The sequence below is a fragment of the Phyllostomus discolor genome, chromosome 15, assembly GCF_004126475.2.
Source record: "Phyllostomus discolor isolate MPI-MPIP mPhyDis1 chromosome 15, mPhyDis1.pri.v3, whole genome shotgun sequence".
Lineage (NCBI taxonomy): Eukaryota > Metazoa > Chordata > Mammalia > Chiroptera > Phyllostomidae > Phyllostomus > Phyllostomus discolor.
In genome coordinates this window covers 19,719,979-19,738,237 of record NC_040917.2, presented here as the reverse complement: position 1 = coordinate 19,738,237, position 18,259 = coordinate 19,719,979, and positions in this window count along the sequence as shown.

Sequence of the window (18,259 nt, the reverse complement as noted above, 5' to 3'; positions counted from 1 at the left end):
TGAAGTGAGGAGAAAGAGAGTCGGATCCAAAAAAAGAAAAATGCGCACTGCCTTGTAGAGAAAGAAAATGCCCGAGGCGAGGCAGGGGTTTAGGCTACTTCCAAAGCAATGAAACTTCTCTTTCTTCCATTTGCTCAGATTACACAACTAATATTTACTCAGCCTTAGCCCAAGGGACGGGCATTTTCCAGGCAAAGAAAGGAGAACCACCAATCGTCGGGATCCTTGCCACCACGGCAGCGCTGGCCCCTGGGTCCCTGTTCATCTAGAAGCAGCCTGCCTTGTTCACCAGGCAGGACGACGGCCCAGAAGTAGTGCACCGCAAAGACACATGTGTGTGCACGGGCACAAGCAATGCACACACCAATGGCCACATAGGCAGTCTTATGTACAAGTGCCCTATCGGGGTGAGCAGAGCACAGGGCTTCCCCCTCCCCTCTTCTCTGTGGCCACAGACGACACCCCTGTTCCCAACCAGACTCCTCGCACGTTTGCCACAAATCACAAGCAGGACGTAACACTGAGCTCTGCGAAGAATCAACACATCGTTGTGACCAGAAAAGTCAACCGTTTTCCCGATGACCCCCAGGCCAAGGGCTGTTCCTGTCGACTCCACAGAGCTGGGAGGCACGGCTGTGCGGAGGAGAGGCCGCTGGCCAGTCCAGAGAGCTGAGCTCTGCTGCTGAGCTGGGCTGTGTGATCTTTTCCAACTGCTCAGCCTTTCTGATCCTGCGCTTCAGTATTTACGAAAAGAAGGGTTGGACTAGCTGACCTCTGAACTACGTGCCAGGTCTATGATCTTCACTGGTTTCTTCCGTGCGCATTGGCGATGGATGGATGAGAGCAGTTTGGCTGAAGATGCACCAGAGACGCTCCAGAGCTCGGCCACCTGAGGCAGCCATCGGCCACCTCCAGCTGGTACCCACCTCCAACGGGACTAGCCCGGATTCCAGAGGTTTCCACCCCCAGCATGCAACATGCAATAGCCTTTTCACAACCTTCATATCGGTTACCTGTTGAAATAGCACTATTTAGGATATACTGCATTGAATAAAGTGCATGAGTAAAATTAAACGTGCCTGTTTCTTTTTACTTTTTCAGCGCGACTACTAGAAAAATCACTGAAACACGTGACTCACGTTACTGTTCTGAGGGACAGCAGCGCTCGCTCTGCAGGAGAGCGGGGCCAAACTGCACCCGCAGCCTATTTTTGTGTGTCCTGCAAGGTGAAAAGAGTTTTCACATTTTCAAAGGGCTGCTTTATAAAAGGAGAGAGGCTGTGTTACAGAGACCACGTGTGGCCAGCGAAGGCCAAGCCATTTACTATGTTGTGCAGGGAAAGCGTGCCGACCCTCCCTCACGCCTCTCTTTGCGGGGTTTGGGCGCTATGAGTCATGCCCAGCCTTGCACGCGGGGCCAGAAAAATCAGGCTCGGAGAGATTCCCCTCCCATCTCCATACCCCGAGACTGTCCTAAATGTGGTGGAGAGGCTCAGAGGAGAGTCGAGAAGGGGACGCAAGGGGCAGCACAGACCCGGCGCCGATCTCCCTGAGTTAACCCCAGCGGGAGAAAACCGCCACCTCACAGGTCCAAGTTTCCCTCCAAAGGGAGCATGAAGAAGCTTGGCCTGGGGTGGGGCATGGGACAACTTGAACCGAAAATTACAGCTTTGGGGCTGGGGGGCACCTCCAGTATGACCAACTGTCCCTGTTTGCCCAGAACCGAGGGGTCCCCGGAATGTGGGACTCTTTCGCACGCTACAGTACACACAGGACCGTCCTGGGCAAACCAGGATGCAGCGCTGGTCACTTTAAATCTGAACAGCGAGAACTAGGCTGCTATAGTATATAGAGGGTGCAGCGTGAATCACACTTTTTTTTTCTACTAGGAAATTTGCCTTCTTTAATAAAGCGGCATGTTGAATTTTTGCCTCTTCTACTTTTTATTACCTTTTGGTTATTGAAAATTAAATTTTCAGTAAGCTGGGCAGTGACCGCGCAGCCCTTTCATTTTGCAACCCTGGAGCGACTCCCCTCACTGCCCGGCCCCCTTGTTCCCCTGTGAAACGTCCTGCGGACTCGGGGCTCTCTCCCCGGAGACGGCGCTGCAGGCTCAAACCGCGGACTTCAAGAACCTCAAGGGAAACGAGGAGTCTCGAAGACGGGGGCACGCTCGAGTCAGGGTGACTGGGGCAGCAGAGAGCGCCCCCTCGGATGGATTCCCAAAACGTGAGTGCCGCTGTCCAACACTGTCAGTGCTCAAAAGGAGAAAAGAACGGAGCCCAACCAGACCCGATTTCCAAAGAAAAGGGCACGTCCTGATACTTCAAACGCATAAAAGTTGCATGTCCCGTACACCTGACCCTTCACGGTGACACTTCATTGTCATCTCTTTCATTATTTGGGGGTGACTGTTTTGAAACCCATGGATTAAATGAGTGTACGTATACTTCCCCAAATAACAAAACTCGCCAATGGAATTCCCCTTCTCCCAACCAGCGTGGAGATGTCCCCGTTGTTTAGGAGGAGACGGTGTCATTCATTGCATATTAAACACACATGCTCTATGTTTCATCTGGGACGCTCTCTTGTGCAATAATTGGTCCCCATTGTTACATGCACAATTTGGCTGCTCAGATGTAAAAGTAAAACCTCTTAAATAGCTATCTCTACTGCTAGCCGCAGACACAGATGGTCCCCTGTGGCCACATGCCTGTAGCAACCCATGACTAAGGCTTCCGGCGGGCGCAGGGGGAGGGAGAGAATGGGGGTGCGCCAACGATCCTTTATTTATGTTGGAAATGCACCCACAAAACCTCGTGAGCCGCAGCAGAGTGCTGGGTCCAGTCCCCAGCGAGGCCTCTGCCCGGGGTGCAGGCACCTCAGGGAGGGGCCGCGGCCGCTGCCCAGCACAGAAAAGTGTGAAAGAAAAACACCCCTTCTGCATCAGGCCCCCCCGCCCACCCACACACACAAGGAAGCCCCTGGTCCCCGCTCCGCACTGCCAGGTCCCTGCCCTAGACGTCACCCACTGTAACCCCACACGCCCCAGAGGTCACCCGTCGTCATCACCTGAGCTACCCACAGGACCCCCCCGCCCAGGGATCGCAGCCTGGGGACAGGTGAGGTGGCTTCAGACGCCGAAGACATCCCCGTGGCTCTCGCATTACTGAAATTCTCCCTTTTCAACTCTGAAACCCTTTTTCACGCAGAAGTCAGACTCGGGATGTCTTTTCTGTTCTTGTTCCGACACGTGTCTTTTTGAAATTCCTTTGTTCCCCTTGGTCTGTCTCCAAGGCTGCCGCTCCTGAGTCTGGAGTTCAGATAGGCCTGCAGGACTTTTCTCCCCAATTCAGCTGGGCCGTAGGCACCACTGGGGGCCTGGCACTCTGCGGTGAGCGGCCTGCTAGCCACAGAACAATGAAACATTGTTCTGTCCTCCAGGGTACTGACAGTTGAGCCACTGAGACGGGGACAATCGCTGCTTCCCCAAGACAAAAGCCAACTTACTCCGTCCAAACCTTTTTACCACAGCTCAGCAGAGACGGGGGCAAGCTGCCGGCGTGGAGCAAGGTGAGTGGGCCACAGCTCACCCTTGCCTCCTCCTTCTCCCCAGGTGCCACTCCCAGGCTCCGGGAGTGCAGCTCGGGAACCAGGCTGCAGGCACACTGTGTCACAGCAAAGGGGGCCAGCACCCCACGGTTCCAGCGGGCACCGGCACGCACAGCAGAACGGGGCACTGTCCCATAAACTAGAGGATCCAGAACTAGGATGCCCTCTGTTACATGGGAAAGAAATGGAAAATAGCAACTTCTATCTATCTATAAATTACTTCGTTTTTTAACATGTCCAAAATATACTAAAACGGGTCTTTAATTCAATGTCCAAGCCTCCCGGTGACTGAAGCACACGGTAGAGTGGGCTAGTCCTGAGTTCGGATCCCAGCTCTGTGACCTTGGCCAGGTGTCCCAAGGTGCCCCGGCGTCAGCATCCTCATGGTCCAAGTGGCACTAGAAATCTCTCTTTCCCTCGTTAGGACTGCTGTGAGAACTAAACGGGTGACATGTGAAAAGTGTTCTGTGCACCTGAATCTAATATAAAGTTATATGGCAAGTATATTTCAATTTTTAAAAAGTATTTACCAGAGAGCTCATGTACTTTTAAAATAATGAATAGCTATTGTTATTACTAGTCTTTTTTAAAAATCTTTACCCGGGGATATGTTTATTGATTTGAGAGAGGAAGGGAGGGAAAGAGAGGGAGAGGAAGGGGGGGGAGAGAGACAGAGAGAGAAAGAGATAAGTGTCTTAACCAGGCATTGAACCCACAATCTAGGTGTGTGCCCTGACCAAGGACCAAACCCACAGCACATTGGTGTACAGAGCAATACTCCAACCAACCGAGTCACCCGGCCGGAGCACTGGTAGTTTTAGTAAATATGTAAGAAATCGGAAGTTGAGGAATGAGGTCAAGGTCACTTAGTATGCCAGTACAGAAGCAGGCCTGTATTCTTTGTAAATTACAGACCCTTTTCTGCACAAGGCCAACCCCTCCGCGTGTCTCTGGCCACAGAAGTGAGATAAATATAGAATAAAACATCACCGGGCCCTGCAATGTTTAACAGGATGTTTGGGTTTAACACAAAAGTCAAGAACTCGGCTGCAGTGGAAGCTCCAGTGGTCCTGTGAACAAGTCATGAGCGGGGGCAGAGCTGTTCCCAGAGTTCAGAGACCGAGGGCTCGCCCCCTATTCGCCCAGGCCACAGCCGAGACCCGCGAGGAAGAGGTTCATGCGTGTAAGAAATGAGTCGGCCAGCATCACACACAGTCCCTTCCTCATCCTTCTCTGCCCCCCCCCCCACTGCCGGCTACAGCTGGGCGCCTTAGTGCACCCCCTCTCTGAATCCCAGCTGCGAAACGGGCCACCGGGGGGAAGCTCTGCTCCAAGGTCGAAGGAACCCCTTCTTCACTCCCCGCCCATCGGCCACTGGCTGCACTCCTCTGCAGACACTGCTGAGCCACTGACAAAGGTCTCGAGGGCCTGCCCCTGCTCCCTGACAGCAAATACTTTGCTTCCGCTTTACCTCCGGCCTCCTGAGATTCCTCTCTCCTCCCCAGACTGGGTAGGCATTTAACATCCCCCCGCTCCACCTTTTAGAAAGACTATTGCCACAACTCCCGAAGTTTCGTGCGTTTTCAGATTTAACGAAATCCACTCCAGGTTTCCCTTCAAAGCACGCACACGGGCTTCACCCTACCAATTTGTCCTCGTTTTCACAAACTTCTGACGTGCTCTCGAAGTGGTACGCCTTGGCGTGTTCTGTCCCTCTGCCACCCATGTGAGCGCCTGCAATGGGAAGGCTGTTTTCCCAGCCCCGTCTCCACGCCTCCCGCGCGGTCGGCAGTGTTCCACTCGCAGAGGGACTGACGGGAGCACGGCAACTCTTAGTCTTGGTAGGCTGAGCACCACGGAAACACGAGGAAACAAAGGTAATCATCCCCGCTCCAGCTGGTGCGGCTCCGTGGACTGGGCGCAGGCTATAAACCAAAGGGTCGACGGTTCAACTCCCAGCCAGGGCACATGCCTGGGCTGCGGGCCACGTGAGAGGCAACCACACATTGATGTTTCTTTCTCTTTCTCCCCCCTACCCACCTCCCTAAAAATAAATAAATAAATAAATCTAAAACCCAAAAAGGTTAGCATCCCCACACAGAAGAGGAGGAGAGAGGAGAAAGGTGGTGAGAGACGGCGAGAACTACACGCTTGGGTCTGAGGGCGGGGCCTCTCCCGGAACACACACAGTTGCCCTCGGATTGTCAGCCTGTTTCACAAGAGCTGTGGTGCTGTATGGCTTTTAACACTTCGGACTGGGGGTCCCAAAACGGGTCATGGAAGACTTCCAGTCAAGATGGTGAGGCAGGAAAAAAATGGGTCACATGAGTGGCAGAGGAACAGACTTTAGGGCTGGTCATGAATGAAAAAGGCACAAGGCTGCTGAGTCCAAAGTCCGTCTCTTCGGCAGCTCGGCTGGGAAAGTTCTGAGTCACCGACTTGTCGCCTGTCCCCAGTCCAGTGCAGAAGGGAGTCGGGAGGACGCCTCCGTCACCGTGACACTGGCCTGCCCCACAGAAGGGAATGTCCCCTTCGTCTTCCTTTCATCTGCCCTTGGATGGGAATGTTCTGACACTGTTCCAATTGTTTACCTCGTCACTTTGGGATTTAATATAATTGTAATGTTATTGCTTTATTAAACTTTTATCACAATACATGAGAAATAAAAATAAATTAACTGATAGGTTTTTAGTTTGGGAATATTTCAGGGTTTTTCTATCAACCCTTAAACTTTCCCTGTCCTGTGAAATATCCTCACAATTCTAATATATCTTTAACCTTCAAAAAATCCTGAGACCATGATTTGATTATGCAAAAAATGTGAATTAGGAAGGTTAGGAAACTTGTCCAAGATAAACACATGATCAGCAGGCCTTTGGGTTGAGATTCAGACCAAGCTAATTCGACTCCAAACCCTGCTCCCTCTACCTGCACTAGGTGCGCCGTGGTACTCAACAGACGCTGCTGGCCCTGCTCCACTCAACGCGAAGGGAGGCTCAGAAATTTGCTAGGCTTGAAGGAAAGACAATAGCAGATCAATTACTTCAGCGCAGAGCATGCTGAGTCTTATGTGTAGCTTCCGGCAATACAGCTCGTGGCCTCACAGCGTTTCCAGTCGCTGCCTCTACACTGGGCACCCCCAGCAGCTACAGCTGTCTCCTGTGTTAGCTTCTGCCCGCCCCCTCTGTGTTGGCTTAATCCTCTGTACTGAGTGGGTGCTTAGTGGAAGCATGAACAATATTCTTGTCTTTCTTATTTAAAAAAAATGAAATCACAAAGACCCAGGGATCTCCAGCTAAGAGGTGCCATCATCAGAAACAACTGAATAAAGATCACAGCCACCACAGTGGGGGAGAGCAGCAGCCTACAAGCTGTGCCAAAGCCCTTTTCCTCATCTGATGCCCCCGTCACTCTGCTGACAAAGGCAGCAAACGCATTAAATCCTTTAAACATTCATGGCAAGTTGGTCTAAAGGTAGGGCGTTTTAAAGGTTGAAAGAATGTCTCTATGCACACTGACACACATAAGCTCACATCCATCCGAATAAACACAGTGTCTGGTTTTTAAAGGAACAGGTTGAGTAGAGACTCAAAGTGGTCATTTCATCTCGTGGATCCTGTTTATGACAGTCATGGCTCTGGCCCCGTGCAGGTGAGCTTCGAGAAGCACACTTCCCATCGTTGGCTTCTCTGGAAGAATCGGTTTGCACGAGTCCTGTGTGTGTGTATATAGTTTTTGTTTATTGTTTCTACTGTGTTTCCTCCCTGGAACATCAAGTGGTCAATGGGCACCTGACTGTCCCCAACCAGCCGACAGACTCAAGTGCCACAGCTAAAGCCCACACCTGCTTAGTTTCCCACAAAAACCTCCCCTTCAATTAGAGTTCGATTATTGGTCTGAGAGCACTTGTTCTAATTTTACTTTTTATTTTAAATCTTGCTTTGGCGTGCAATATCCTTTCTACATTCTTTGAGAGGAAGAATGTTGCTTGTCCTAAGAAAGCATTAAGGTTATATTCGAAAGCAATGCACCCAGTGGCTGTTAACCGACACTTCAGGATCTGGAGTCAGTGAGCGCCAGGGTGGAGTCCGGTCACGCGACTACACTGCTGTCACCGTCCGGTGCTCCGTGACAGCATTCCATTGGGAAGAAGTCATCCCTTCACTAACTAGGTGGGCTCCTTCTAAGCCCAGATGTGTATTTCTGCTTTGATAAAATGTAGAAGTATTTATATTATGGATGGCTATTTGTTTTTCGTGAATCACTCAGCTATACAGTACGCTGAATGACACATAAATATAGAAATTATGGAAATAGAGAAAGCCTTTTACGCAGTGCAGATCCGGAGTTGCTAAAATGAGTGGCTGCAACTTCTCTCTAGGGTGTCATTTAAAACCTAACCTTGTCCCCAATCATGAGTGACCACCCGTTTCTTTGATTCCCGAGAAAGGGGGGCCCCACTATGGGGTGCAGGCCAGAGCATCTGCTGGACGGGCTGGAGGCACTCGCCATGGGCGGGGGGGTTGGGGGGGACAGACAAGAAATAACCCATGCACACACATGCACCTATAGACATTCGAGTGAGCACGCGCATGCACGCACATGCACTCACACAACTCAACGCACATACACACGTGAGTGAAGACACATGCACATAAACACGCATGAGTGAACCCATGCACGTGCACACACGTGTGAACACACGCTCATACACACACAAGAGTGAACAGACACAGGCAGACACACAGGCACATCGATAACTGCCAGCAGCAGTGGGAAACACACAGAAAGGGGGACCCCAGGCCGCTCTTCCCGTGCCCCTGCAGGCCCCTTCTAGAAGGCACACACGCAGTACTGGTTCAAGTGTCGGCAAACAAGTAAGTTTAGGGGTGTTTCTAATTATAAGCTGTTATAGCTAAAATTAGAAACCCAATCTGTTCAATTTTTTATTTTAAAAAAAAGCTGCCCGAAGGGGCTGACGTCAATGAGCGCAGCCCACAGGCTTTGACCTGGCCGGGACCCATGGCTGTGACGCAGCCGGGGGCAGCTGCTCCCCAGCCTTTCCTCCACGCCGCGCCGTCCCTCGTGAGGCCTGCCTCGCAGTCCCCGGGGAAGACAGCCATGGTTCCACCCCGGGTTACCACACGAGGCCACCTTCTCCTGAATAGGACGGCGACTCCCCCATCGCTCAGGGGCCTGAGAGCCGCCTGCTGTCCTCAAAAACACACCCTCACAAACTCCTGTTTCTCCTGTCGATCACAAGTCCAGTTCAGATTTAATGCCAAGCATGAAGCATTCCTCAGCATTCAACAGAACAAAAGTAAAACAGAAACACTACCATAACCTACGTATAGACAGACAGATGTACCAGTCCCAGCATCCATTAAGAAATTCATCAGAGACGACAAACATTCTCCATCTGCGGGGAAGTCACACCACACTCCAGCTCAAGGCTCGGCAAGGCGAGCAGCCCTCGCCAACGGCAGCTAAATCAGGCCTCGAAGATGCTTTCCATAAACGGCAAGAAGGAAGCTGCGTTCAGTCACACAAACAATATAAAACCACCAGACCCACCCCGAGGAGAGTGTGCCGTTTTCAAAACCCATCAATAATAAATGAACAGGGCGCAACTTTGCTGTAGTTAACCAAAGTCCCCAGTCACGCTTCCTGAAATAAAGCCCATCACTGTCGACCCTGCGCCGTCTTACCGGTGGCCGAAAAAGCATCGGGTGACAGTAGTGTTACTCAATGCTTTTATTAAAGAGCCATTATCTTAACCCGGAGTTTTAAATTCAGCTATTTTTGTTCTTATTTTCATTACGCTCGCATTGAGCCAGCTTTCTCGGGCGAAGAGGCAAAAGAATAATGTTTATGTGCACCCACATCCTGGCTCTGAAAAACACATATAGACAGCAATTTAAGTCATAATTCTAAAGACAAAGTGCTAATGTTCTTTATATAGCTTGCGCCCATACAGGAACAAAACAAAAAGGAAGAGCTGGGAACGGGGAGCTGGAGGTTACAGGAAACGGGGGGAAGGGGCTTCCCTGGCTACGCACCCGCACCCCTGAGCAACAGCTTCAGCTGCTGTGTCCCTCTGCTCTCACCGGCCCCCACCCTCGAGTTCTGAATGAAAGGAAAAAATACCAGCTTTTACTTTTACTTTTCTCTCTCCAATTCCTAGAAAAGATGTCGACAGCATCCAGTCCAAGGCAAAACCAAAACAGGCCAACACAACTGGAGAGGCTTTGACTGCCGCACCCCGGGTCGTCTGTCTCAAGTTGTGCCTCAGACACTCAAGGCCCAGTCAGTCCTCTAAGAACGCAAGCATCGCCTCTGCGGTTTACCAACCCAGGCGGCAGACCCTGGATGTGGAAGTTCAAGGCGGCTCTCGCCCCTCCCCGGGATGTCCAGTAGCTCCCTGTGCAATCATTCTGTCCGCTGGCCGCCGTCCCTTTGGCCGCGTGGGAACCCCTGCCCATGCTGGCCTCTGCGATGGGCCACTTGAACCTTGTGCCCCGCACCCTCACTCTCCCGCTGCCCTTTCTGAACCGCAGGGCACTGCACACCCCTATGCTGACCTCACACGGCTGAAGGGAGCTCCAAGTAACTTCTAAAGAGAGACACAGTCACAGGTGACAACCGACAGATAAAAAATCCCCGTCTGTTTTCATATTTTCTGACTGGCGCTTAAAAAGTAAAACAAAAGCCCCGCTCCACGGGAAAACGGACGTCCTGCCGAAAGCCTCGGGAAAGAAACAGCCGCCGGAATATCTCACTGGCACTGGGTTATTTAAATCCCTGACGGGTATTAGCTAAGAAGTCAGAGAATCATCCAGGTCTGTGTGTGCACACACGGACCCACCTTCGGGGCTGCGCGCGCTCTCGCACGCGTGCTCTCGCACACTCGCGCTCTCGCACACGCGCTCCCACTCTTACTAAGTGCTCATTAAGCTATCTGAGATACTAAAACTAATCACAGTCATTTCGCTGTTACCGTTATCCTCGGCATAAAGAGAAATGAGCCCATTGTCATTTATTTCAAAATCACTCTTTATAAAAAAAAAATAGCTAATCTCCAGAAGCACACCTGGTTTATTGAAGCGAGCACAAAGATGTGGCGCGGAGCCTTAATGTGCTCGGCTGGGAAAATATATTTTTTAAATGAGCATTTGTTAGGGCTTTATTTGCAAATGCAAAACTATCCAAGGCGCTCTTTGAGCACGTAGGGATTTTTCATTTCAAAACCAACATTCATATAGGAGGATTCACATCAAACGCTCTGGAGCAACAGAGGAAATTAACCCTTGCAGGGCTGTAGAAACAAACGAACCAAAAAAAAAAAAACCACATAATATCAGGCCATAGGAAGTTCAAAACCCAGGAAACTATTCGCACCCCTGGAGTGCACTCACCAGAAGTGTGTAACATAACCCTGTTTCAACAAAACCCCCGGCTCATATATTTAAAGTGCAAGGGTCTATGAGGTTGACTCAGGCATTAGAAGTGGCAGAACAGAGGAACTGCTGGGTTAAACATTAGAACGAAAAGATCACCCATTAACCACTCCGGGGAACGTCCGAGGGAAAACGATGAGGAGCCTGGAGCTTCACCTAATTTTCTGAGACGGCTGGTCTCCACCAGGAGGCACGTGGTTGCCCCTGCAGCCAAAGTGGGACGTTGGAAGGCTTTCCTGGCAGGGCCACGTGGGAAGGCGTGGTGGCTCCCGGCCATGTTAGCGGGCGTCTCCTAGATACGGGGGCAGGTGTCACTGCTTTTTCCATTTGATCAGGAAACGTAATACATCTTCAAAACAGTTTTCACCCAACTGGTCAGCGATGTGAAAACCCAGCCTTGGACGGATCTCTCTGCCACTTTCCCTCACATGCTGTGTCTCCTCTGAAACAGGTGGCTTTCACACAGGAGTCCACAGGAGTCTGTTTGCTTTTTAGCTATTTTTTTGGATTTAAAAATAAAATCAAAATACATAAGTTAGAATATATGGAGACGACGTTCTATTAGGCATCTGAAGAAAATAACATAACTCTTCTGGACGACAAGAGGAACAAGAACGAGGGGCTGGATTCTCCAGGGCTGACACAGGTGACGCGCCGACGGAGCTCGGCCTGACCGAGAAAGTCACGTCACGTCTTCTAGAGAAGCTCTGCGCCAGGAACCACCAGCATTCTCTGCTGTGCGTTCCTTTACAAATCAGACCCCAAAACAGTGCTGATGTTTCTACTTAAATCCCAAATGGGTTCCAGCACAGTAATTTTTTTTTCAACTTTTAATTTTAGTCCTGGCCAGTGTGGCTCTGTTGGTTGGAGCATCATTCTGTAGACAGAAAGGTCGTGGCTTTGATGCCTGCTCAGGGCACGTGCCCAGGCTGCAAGTTCAGTCCCTGGTTGGGATGCTTATGGGAGGTAGACAATTGATGTTTTCCTCTTCCCTTCCCTTCCCTTCCCTTCCCTTCCCTTCCCTTTTCTCCCCTTCCCTTCCCTTCCCTTCCTTTCTCTTTTCTCTCCTTCCCTCCCCTCTTCTTCTCTCTCTGAAAACAATGAAAAAACTGTCCTCCGGTAAGGATTAAATGTTATGTCCACATAGCATCCAGCATAATATCATATGCGAAAGAGATGGTCCATGAGCAGGTGTTGAATTGACTGATGGAGTCGACCTGCAGGCATTAGATTAAGGAAGTCATTCTAGTCCAGCACACGCAAATTATGTCACAACCTTTCACTGGCTATTTAATGCCTCCCTTAGGCCCAAGTCCCAATGTCTTCTCGTCGTTGAGCTCCCACCTCCATTTCCAGCTCCACTTCCCATCAACCTTTTTGGCTGACATGTGGGGAATACAATGATAATAAAAACAACAACAGTTGACTGTTGAGAGTAAAATCTTCAGAGCAACGCAGAATGGGATCAGAATGGAGGTATGCGACATCATTGGAAGGAGATGAAATTACTCCCTAGTAAGTAAGACTTCCTGTACACTGACTGAATGTATTCATTTTGCAAACGAAAGCTGAGTCCTTCAGAGAGGAGATGGAGTGAGGGACCAGGGGTTGGGCGGTGGGAGAGAAGCCAGCGGACTCACTCATCATCTGGTCTCACTGCACAGCCTCTGCCTACAGAGAGGCGGTTCCATCCAACTCTTAATCATTTGATTATTCTGGTTGTCACTCTTCTGACATCGTACCAATGAACCTCATCGTTATGATATTGTTTCCCACAGAAATACCAGATTTTGAGCTATAAATCTCTACATCCTACTGGTTTACGAGATATCTCTGCTTAGATGTCTCGTAAGAACTTTAAATTCAGCATATGCGAAAGTGGGCTAGTCACCCCCAAACAATTCTTTTTCTAGTGTCCTGTGTCTTCACAAATGGCATCATCATCCATCCATGCAGACCAGAAACCTGAGACCCTCACATTCCGCCAACTCACCTTACTTAACTGAGCACCAAGCACTGCCAGTCCCCCCACCTAGATGTTGCTCTCATCTATTAATGTCTCTCCACCCTCATTATCATCACCCAAGTCCCAGTTACAAATATCCCTCTCAGCAAACCTTGTTCTTACTTTCCACTGGGAGCATATTTTGGAAATACTAAATTGATGCATTAAATTGTAATCCTTTGCCCATATCCATTTCCATGGCTGAGCCATGAGGATTACTGCCCAAGCTAGCGAGAGTCTATGGGCATGACCAAGGACAACACAGTGCTCAGATGTGAGTTTCAAAGCTGACCTGCTTGACCTCTGCAGCTGGGCAGAACCTCTAAGCAGAGCCTTGTAGAGAGGAAGAGAGGGATTGTCAACTCCACAGTAAGAACTTTTTCTTGGCTTTTATGCTAGATTTTAGTGTTTGACTACAGGCCAAGAGAGAGAACAGAAATGGGACTAGAGGTAAGAACTAGCCTGCCTACCTTCCCAGCCCAGGCTGTTAGGGGAGGAAGCTGATGGGCAGAGACAGCGGTAGTGGGCCATGACAGACATGTCTTGACTCATATCTCTGGGCTGGAGTGATGAAACAGGTAGGTGTGTAAAAAGTTATCTTCACAACCTGAATACGGGGAGCCCCAACTCCCAACCAGAAGTAACTCAGCAGTGTAAAGGTGAGGAGACAGGGAAAGCAGAGGAGAGGCCCGAGACTTGCTCCCTAGTTGGTCCCTTGGCTTCCGTGCAGGACAGAAGGGTGCAGGAGGTCCCCATGCTCCGAGGAGGGACAGGGCCAGCCACTGATGATGCTGGCTGGGGCACTGACCAGAGGCCGGGGCTGCCAGAAGGTGGGGCACAGCGCTGGACTTCAGGCAGCCGCGATACAACAATTTCCAAGACAGCTCAGGTGCAAAGGAGGCAGCAAGGAGGGTCCCCAGGCCCCACCCAAGCCAAAGTAGAACAGATGGTGAGTTCACTGTTCAGCAGCAAATGGAGGCGGGACAGCCGTGCCCAGGCCACAGTGAGGTGGCATTCCTGCAGAGGGCAGCATTGAGCCCAGAAAGCCAACCAAACACTCAGACGCAAGTACCAGCCCTCCCCCCGCTCCCCAAGTCCAACAAAGTCTCCAGCAGGGGAAGCTCTCCCGTCCCACCAAGTGCCGTCCTACAGAGGAGAGGGGTGGACAACCCTGACTGAGCAGATCCCTGAAAGGGATCATGGGAAGTAGAGGAAAATGATCTCAAACGGGAAGAGATTAGGACAGAACGCATTCCTTGCTGCCCACTAAGTAGGAACTTCAGAGTATGAGAAAATGCCCAGCCCCGAGACACACTTTGACCCTCCTATCCACGCTCAACCTGTAGCCCGTGTGGTGTCTCGACAATGCACATTTAATTATGCTGATTAGGAACCCCTTCCAAGGCTTTTCTCTGCCCACTGGCTAGGGACCAAGATGGTTCATGTGGCGAATAAACCCTTCCTAACGGTGTCTTCCCGGGCTCTCCACCACCCACCTCCTTGCGGCATGCTGGTCGCCGTGGTCCCCCGAGTTTCTTGCGCACCCAGAATATTACCTTCCAAGCTCTTTCTTCCTTTTAAATTCTATTCATCGTGTAAGTCAGAGCCCAACCATCTCATCCCCAGACAGGCTCCCTCTGACCAGAATTCTAATTCGTGAGAAATGACCGATTACCCACGAAACTAGTTTCCCGGCTGCAGGGTTCTCGGAGCTATCTCCCTGTCTCGTGACTCTCGGAGGAGGAGGATGGAGCAGACCCCGCGTCCTAACCTCACCCACCTGGGACACCCCCTCCGTCTCTCAGCATCGGTACCTGCAAGGACTCACGTGGGCCACGCAGGCCCATTCGATTCACAAGACCAAGAATCACGTCTCCTCGAAGACCAAGGAATCACTCAGGTTAGTAAGGCCTCTTGAACAAGGGAAGACCCACTTCTCCCGTGGTGGGGAAATCCCCCTGCTGAGCTCCTTTTGAGGACGTGAGAAGGCGGTGATAACGGAGGGAAAAGGGAAGTGACTGGAGTGACCCGGGAGGTCTGGGGGCACCTTAAGGAGTCTGCCCGTGTCGGGCTCTCCTGCCCTCCCTGCTTCTGGTTCCCCTCCCCCTTGGTCCCAGGCCCGTCACCACAGCCCGGCTCCAGCACCTTCTCTTCATGCCACAGGCTTCCCCGGCGTTGGTTCCCATCCAAGGTCACCAGCCGGTGCCACTTGGCTGCCCTGGCAGCCAAGGAAGGAGCCTCCAGACCGAGGGGAGAGCCAGGGTGCAGGGTGGGGTGGGAAGGCAGGCGGAAGCGGGTCTCCTCCGCTCCCGTCTGGGAAGGATCTGTGCCGGGGAGGGGGGGTGGGGCAGGCGGCGTGCTCTTGGGGAGGTACTGAAATCCACGAAGAGCAGCAAAAACGTGAGCAAACCTCCCCTGTGATGACTTATGGCACGCTTTACCTAGAGCAAGCTCCACTGTAAGTCAGATGTGCTTGAACCCCATTCAAGAGAACTTAATAACCGAGATGTCAGAGAACCTTATTAGAAGGCAATCATACCTATATGATCCTCTGACCCAGACCCCGAGGACCGTCTGTGGTGACGTGCCAGGATGCCTGAGCCAGGGGGGTGAAAGAGAACTTCTGGCAACCGGCTTAATAAATGGATCCTTTGGCCCAGGGAAGTTGCTGAAGTAGTAAAACTCAATGCAGTCCAACAAAAAATTAGGTTACACACGCGAAAGATCTTGCCCAGAAAAAACTACATTATTTTTCATTAGATGGGACAGACCGAGTAAGCTGTGCAACTTTATCGTAAGGTCGCAGGTCACACGGGGACAGCCCAAGATTGAATAACAGAGGGGCCAGACAGTCTGCATGGGAACGAGCCCTCCTCTGACAGCTGCTGGCAGGGAAACCAAGCTTGTCTCTGATCCAGAGAGACCCCGCAGAGAGGCAGGTGACTGCGGATCATTGGAGGAGGAAATGCCGGCCTCTAATAACCAATACTCCCAGATGACCCTGCGGCTGCAACAGCAGGGTCTTCGGGGCAGAGGAAGGGAGTCAGGAGCGCCATTGCAGGAGCTCCGACGGGCGCCGCTCAGTGCCGTCCCGGCCTCCTCGGCTCTCTTACCGACGGCCCTTCCCGCCACTTGCTTGTCTGCAGGTGGTCATAGCAGACGGGGCCCACCGGAGTAAAGCAGTCACTAAACCAATAACTAGGAAATGCAAGGATAGTTATGGCCTAATGCATGGGTCGCGGAGGCTGGAGTGTCTGGTCCAGCTACGAGAAGACCGACCCTTCTGAGGCTGCTCGATAAAAGTAGTGCCATTTACAAAGACGGCTCTAGCCGGGGAACACTGCTTGGGCCATCAGGTTAGAAATAGCCGGCTTTGTAATGGGATCGGCCAACAGAACAGACTCCAGCGTAGAAAGAGAATTTTTTTAAAGGTGTGCAGAGATGCTGACAAAGGGGGAAATGAAATCATGGAGGAAAGGCTTTGTGAGAGACATTTTCCCCTCCTGTTCCACATCCAGGATCTAAGACCTCTCCACCAGCCAAGAAGCTGAGGTCAGCAGCTGTGGGTGTCCTCAGGTGGGGGTGAGACGAAAGAGAAAGGAACAGATAAAGTGGGGCAGGGAGGCGGGAAAGGCTGGGTCATTTGATAATTCTTGGCTTGCATCTTCAAGGGTTTCCCTTCAGGTGTTATCCTAAAGAAAGCTCCAGGCAGCCTTCGGCTGATTCTTCACCTGTCACTTCCAAAAGGTGAGTCGGTTCACGCTTACAATGGCTGACTCGGTGCTACTGTTCAAGTCCACACGCATCTTCTAATTATAAGACATGGGCTTCTCGGGTCTCTCCAGGCAAAAGCTGAGGAGGAGCCAACGTTATTTTTGCTGTTACTGCAACCTCCAACTAATTTTCCATCTGTCTCGAAAGGCCAATGATTGTGAGTCGACACAGGGCCACTGGCGGCATTTTTACTGATGTTTCTGGAAAGTCATAGTGCCACTTTCTGCATTCAGAGGTAAGACACAAAGCAGCTGTGTGGAACAGGAGTTGGCCTAAGAGACAGAGTACCTGGAGTACGCACTGACCATGCTTGGAAAGAACTGAGTGGTGTTATGCAAAAGCACCTTAACCCATGAGGGGTCCTAGTTCCCATTCATGAAATACAAGTTCAATGAAAACAACACTGGCAAGAGCAGGAAACGTGTGTTGAAGAGAGGACCCCCTTAGGACCATTTCAAGGTGTGCCAGGAGACGTACTAAGGATGTGGAATGGAAACAGACGTGAGACTGAATTCTAAAACCAGGAGGACAGTGGTTATGCAACCCGGGGAGAAATGCCGCAGAGTGCAGCGGGGTGATTAAAAACAAACCAACGTTAGGATTGGGTTCGGGAGATAATGTGCACATACCCAAAGGCATGTGGGGCAACCCCGAAGCAGATGCCGGGGCGAGCTGCATGGCGACAGAGCACATCGACATCAGAGCCATCTCCATCTGTAAGTTATTCCAGATGAAGTCCTGTTGGAGCCCGAGTAATACACACACACCACGTTCATATTACATGGCTGCTCCTTCTCACTCCCACCTTTCTAAAACGATCTAGGACAGAGACATGGGTTTCAGAAGCGGGTGTTTAATATTACACATCACTGACAAAATATCCAAGAATCCTTCAAAAAAAACCCGTAAGCACCCCTTGGCTTGGCCTGAATGTCTCCAGACTCAGGAGACAGGGCAACTGCTAGTCAACAACCACAGAAGCTCCCTTAGAAGAGGGCGGCTCCCACCGGTTTGGTGGCGGGGGTGGGGTCAGGGAGCCAGGAATCTGGCTGACCGTGACAGTTAACGACAGCGGCACATTCCTGAAATGCTCCTCAGAGCCCGTCTGGAGCGGTCGGTTACGGAATCCTGTGTCTCCCAGCCGGAGTCTGTGGACGAACCACCTAGACCAACGCATGAGAGGCTCTTGCTTATTGCAGGAGTCGGAGGAAGAGGAGCCAACTGCCTGCGCGTGAACGTGGAGGTCAGGAGGTGCTTTCCCTGCCTCTGCCTTCGCTCGTGCTTCCTGAACCTCACCAGCACTACACACCTTAAAGTGGCTGCAGAAAAGACATCTCAAAGGGCGTGGAAACTGGTGCCATTCTCATTCTAGTCATTAGACATATGCTGAATTATTCAAAAATATTCAAACA